Raw genomic sequence first — 6,222 nt, forward strand, 5'->3', positions numbered from 1 at the left:
CTAAAAAAAAAAAAAAAAAAAAAAAAAAAAAAGTGAACGTTTTTGCCAAATCCTGTAACCACCAGATCAGGAACATCGGCTGTTTTCGGCAGTTTATAACCGCAGATGCATGCACGATTTTTGTTTCATTCACTTGTTACCTCTCGGTTAGATTATGGTTACGCCCTGCTCTGTGGTATATCTGACAAACTAACTAGTCGTCTGCAGAGGGTTCAGAACACTGTAGCACGGCTAGTTACTCGCACTCGAAAGAAAGAGCACATCACACCTGTGCTATATTCATTGCACTGGTTACCTATACGATACAGGTCGCATTTCAAAATGTTGGTGTATACATACAAGGCACTGAATGGAACAGCTCATCGGTACCTACAGGAGCTTGTTACCCTGTATCAGCCGTCACGATCACTGCAGTTGAAGTCAGAATCATTGTTGTGTGTCCCAAAATCTCGTACTGTAACCTATGGAAACAGGTGATTTGAGAGAGTTTCGGCGTCGTTGTGGAAAAGCTTACCATCTGCTATTCGAAAGTCAAATACCCTGGCCAGAGGAACATCAAAACTCACCTCTTCACTTCTGCATTTTACAATCCTTGCAAAGATGTCATGTAAATATCACCCTTTATTTGTTCAATTATGTGAACATTGTTTGCTTAAATGTATAAAAATGATTGTAAGCCTTTATTTTTGTTTAACAATTATAACTATTACTATTATCCATATGTTGTAAAGCTCTTTAGAGTAATTTTACAAATTATATAGGGCGCTATACAAATGTTGTTTATTACCTTTTTTTATTACATAACTGACCAGGTAAGTTAATTAATAGGTAAGTTGTACAAAGCGTAGTACAACTGACTATACAGGTATATTCTTCAGAGTGACCCTTAAGTAAACATGTTTACATTAGCGGTGTGTATATTTTTTGTTGGTTAAGTTAAAACTCTTTCCGTACCGTTGTCGTGCACACGACAACAATATGCCATCCTGGTCCCCGTTGTCGTGTACATACGACAAAGTTATAGGCTGTCTCATCCCTCGTTGTCGTGTACACACGCACGACAACAGACTTTGGTGTAACTTGTCTTATGTTTAGCTGGTTATCGCACACGACAATCGCGTAATACAATTATTTGTCGCTAAAATCAGCATCCATCAGTTTTATAGGTGCAGAGTACACAATTTATATTTTGTGACCTATTGTTTTCGAATTTGCCGCAAGATGTTTGTGTTTGGTGATTTACATATAAAAAATATGGTGGCAACTTAATTCGATGTGAACACTCGTGAAATCATCATCTCATATTTATTTAGACTTATGGAAGTAAATATGAATGTTTTAATATAAGTCTTCATGAAATCTACTTGTAATTCGAAAAAAAACTTACGACTTCGTATTCGTAAACAATAATCAATCCCTATTAGGTCCTCCACTACAACGCTGTTTTGAAAACAAGGTTTCGTATCTTTTGTTGCCGAACAGATGCCGATTTCTCTGTCATAATTAGCTGCCAGTTAGTTATTGTGCTGCGAAAATGAAGAAGTGTGAGTCTATAAACAACAACATGAAACAATAACAATATTTGTTCACGGTTACCTGTTTAATTCTTGCAGCAATTACACCTCGTCTAAAAAGAACATTAATAATCCTCCATTTTGTTATTTGCGCGGGGGCGAATCCAGTAAGGACATCCGGTACGGAATCCGGACCGGAGTTGCGGTACGGAAAGAGTTTTAATTGGACAAGACAGAATACCACATGTACAGCGTGGGTATAATCTAAGGGACTAACCAGGGTGGCTTATGTAAATCTTGATTGCCGAAATACTGAAACAGTAAATATGTCATTCTTGTAAACTTTGAAAAACTTGTAATTACTATTTCTAGTAGAAAATATTCATATTATTGAAATTATGAATTTAGGGAATAGTTTTATAAAGAAAATATATAGAAAACATCTATGTAAAAAAAAGAGAGATTTTTACCATGAAATATACACAATAAACCACCAACCTTGTGTATTTCTATAACGGACTCATTATTGAAACTTAATACATGCTTTACCTAATTAAACTGGACGTAGCTGGACAGTAACGTCTGTTCACAAGACTGTTTAATGATAAGTCACGTCAGAAGTATGAGTTTTGTATTTTCTGATAAAAAGATATTCTCAAAATGTCAATGATCACTGAAGTAAGAGAAGGACAGGTATCACATGACCAAACACTCGATACACTGTAATGATAAATAAATTGGTTGGAAAATCCTTTTAACATGAGGACAAAAACCAAGGTCAAATAAATATTGTTTTTAATAATTATTGTTGATTGAAATAAGATATATATCCTTTCCAAGTCTTATGTCTGATTATTGTGAAAGTTGAGACTATTGATCAGGGGTTATTAACCGATGAAATGATGATTTCGTTTTGAGGTCAAATGCCAACTTCTTGAATAAACCTAAAGAAGGTTGTCTGAAAGGATAAAATAATATTACAACAGCATGGCTGCTGCAAAACCAATGCGAGTTTAAGAATCAATCGCACCTTTAGTTAAAAGGGTTAAAAAAGAAGTGAAAATTTGGGAATTTTTCATGAAATCGTCATAAAAGGGTGTATGACAGGGTGTCGTTCAAACCCCCCTAACGTTTTGTTTTCCCTGGAAACATATCTTTATGTTTTTATGATTTGTAGCATGGATATAAGTTATTTTGTATACCAATTTAAAAAAGAATTCACTGACACACTTTTTTCTATTCGACTTTACAATCAATTTTTTGCGAAATTTTACCTAAGCCAGTTAACGTTGTACGCATATTGCAAAAAGGGTAGCCAGTTTGAAAAAAAACCCACTTTTTTTTAAAAAAAAATCTGTCTAAAATATTTTGAAATATTCATTTGTCATATTGTTCTCAGATAAATTCCAAAAAATAAATTATGCATTTTATGGCGGGTACCTTAATGAATTAAAAAAGGCAAAAAATGACACTGAAAACACTTGGTTGGTTGGTTGGTTGGTTGAAGGGTCTTACGTCAACACTCACTGACCAAGTCTGTGTTCGGTCGACTTGAGGGGGTAAGTTGGCGCTTACCAAGTCCTGCCCATCCAGGTCACGCTTTGTCGCAGCGGGTGTGGTCCACGGAACGATGTCCTTAGTGAAGTCCCCGCTGCCCTCCTATGCATGACTGAAAACACAGTGTGATAATTCATAAATATCGCCAACATGAGAAAAGAACCCTGATCTAGCTCTTTGAAGTAGAAAGCATTCACAAATGTAATTCATCTTCGGGTGAATTGCAAGTTAGAAAATTCCTTGTATTTTTTCATATTGTGTAGCCTTTCTCCGAAATATTTTTAATAATTTTGCAGCCACGGTATGCTTTACGAAGGATCGACATGTTTTAGATCTTATTCACGGTCGGTGTATACCGTTAACCTCCCAGAACACTGCGCTCCCCTACAAACAACTTTGTAAAAACGTCATTCCAAAATTATTGAAAATGTCCTTGCACCACATTATGTGATAAAATTATTGGCTTTAATTTTCATCTTCTTACATTAAATTCCAAACTTTGTTAGATTTGATCAGTTGAGTATAAATATGATTATTTTCATCATTTGTCGTATAAAGTTTGCTTGAACATATTTAATTTGTTTAGCCATGAGTAGTTATCGATCTGTGATGGTCTTACTCATTGATCGTTTAGATTCCACGTGGTAGTTACAACACTGAATAATTTGAATGTTGACTATTAAAGATTTACAAATATATTTACCTATTAATTACAGCTCACCAACTCCTTCTTTAAATTCTTTGATTTGACGAGTACATAACGTTGTTCCTTGTGTGTGTCTCTGGGATATTTATAAGTTTCACAAAATGATGAATCATCATGTATCCACAATTATTTATAGCTGTGTTTTCCCCACACTGACCGCCTCCATATTTTAGCTGCATGTATATATAACTACGAGATAGAGGTCATACATATATACGAGTCTCCATGGGGCGTTTTAGAGGTGAATGGAGCAAAAGGCCAAGGGACCATGTGAGAGAAGTATGCAAAACATACGTGAGCCCAATAGACACCCTTGCACGTCCACATACACACCTGTTAATTATCTGGCTATTTATAAACAGTCCCCACCTGCGGCATATAATTGAATCTTTATTGATGAGAGAGAGGGAGAGAGAGAGAGAGAATGTAGACTTCACGACTAGGGGTCAAATATGTTCACCAAAACTATGTCTACATTATTTACGAACTACAGAGCTATCAGGACGTAACAATGTAGATAATGATGTAAAACAAAGGGCAAAGGTCATAGTTCATTGAAAACAGTGTTTATGAAAATGCTATGATCTATAGGAACGATGATGAATAGACGTTTTTTTATATAAAAATGTTCGTAAGGAGATACCGTTTGGACAATGGGATTTACCTTCATAACAGTATAGTGTTACAGGTACCAAGACAATTAATATAGAATCACTTTAATATTGATCTTTTATAAGGAACATATACATATTTATCACAATGTACATCCAGACACTATTTGAAGGATGGTTTTCTTTGTAATTAACTTTGTGGTTTAATTTGTGAACATATCTATATATATAGATGAATTTTCTTTCAAACCTATTTTCGTCAGTTTAAACAAACAAATAAGAAACACATTTAGTAAAACTGTTTAAGGAGACAACGTACTGCATTGACGCATTGGTAACGAAGGCTCCAAACAAACAAAGAAATTCTAAAATAACTTAATTAAGTCAAATACCTAAACCAAGAAAATCACCTCGGAACCAAAAAACGTCTCCGCACCAATCTAATTACGACGGCGTAGCTGTGTTTTCTTGGAAATTAGTCTTGATTTTACCTGCTCTGGTTAAGGACTGGAATATAAACAAGGTTTGGAATCGTTCAATGGAGGAGAGCATGTGGTCCCGGATTTATCTGCCGTCACTATGGTAACGTCTTTTGCTGAAACGATATAAACTAGACTTGGTACCGTTCAATGGGGGAGAACATGTTCTTCGAGAGTATTAACTGTCACCATGGTAACGTCCTCCACAGAGACGGTATGTATCAAAACATTTCTTTGAATTTACTAGAATTGATTTGATGAAAGCTCAATAATTTTCATACGATTGATGAAACAGTTAATTAAATTATTGTTTTGAAAAAATAATGCCATGTGTTTGATTTCAAATAGGTCGATAGCGCACTAGCCTTTCACCAAGGCGGCCGGGTGTAAAAAGGTAAGGGGTTACCTGCTCGACCACATGGGTTTTCTCCAGGTACTGCGGTTTCCTCCCACATTAAGATGATCCGCGCGTTAACATCCGGGCCAACAGTAGTGTTTTATATAAGTTGAAATAACTTGTATTCATAATTGTTATAAAAAACAAAGTGTATATCTAACATTTAAATTGAATGATACTTGAATTTTCACTTACATTTTATTTTGACTACGAAGTTTTCATCCTTAAACGAAGGGCGACATAAAAATGAGTTGTAAAAAATATAATGTAAAGTTAGTAATATCAGTCATTATCCGTCTCAGAATATATATATAACGGTATACAGAAGGTATTTTATTTTTATTTTCATGGCTACTAGTACAATGTAATTAACAAATAGAAAATATTTAAATACACTGTTCATGTTCATGTAATATGAATGAAAAATAAGTGTGATATGTCTATAATGTCAAAGAAATACATTGTAAAATAAGCTAAACCAATTATACATGTAATAACATAAAAAAAAATATCGGCGTGCAAAAATTCGCCTATATTAACGTTGCTCGTAAATATAAGCCCACTTCAATAATAAAACAGGTCGTGTGTGTTTAACCTGAACACAAATATCAAACATGTCACTGTAAGGCAGGCCAATGCTGTGTCAAAAATGTCACTGTAATGCGGGCCAATGCTGTGTCAAACATGTCACTGTAAGGTAGGCCAACGCTGTGTCAAACATGTTATTGTAAGGCAGGCCAACGCTGTTTCAAACATATCGCTGTAAGGTTGGCCAACGCTGTGTCAAACATATCGCTGTAATGCAGGCCAACACTGTGTCAAACATGTCACTTTAAGGCAGGCCAACGCTTTGTCAAACATGTCACTGTAAGACAGGCTAATGCTGTGTCAAACATGTCAATGTAAGGCAGGCCAATGCTCTGTCAAACATGTCAATGTCAGGCAGGCCAACGCTGTG

The sequence above is a fragment of the Mizuhopecten yessoensis genome, unplaced genomic scaffold, assembly GCF_002113885.1.
Source record: "Mizuhopecten yessoensis strain PY_sf001 unplaced genomic scaffold, ASM211388v2 scaffold1741, whole genome shotgun sequence".
Classification (NCBI taxonomy): Eukaryota; Metazoa; Mollusca; class Bivalvia; order Pectinida; family Pectinidae; genus Mizuhopecten; species Mizuhopecten yessoensis.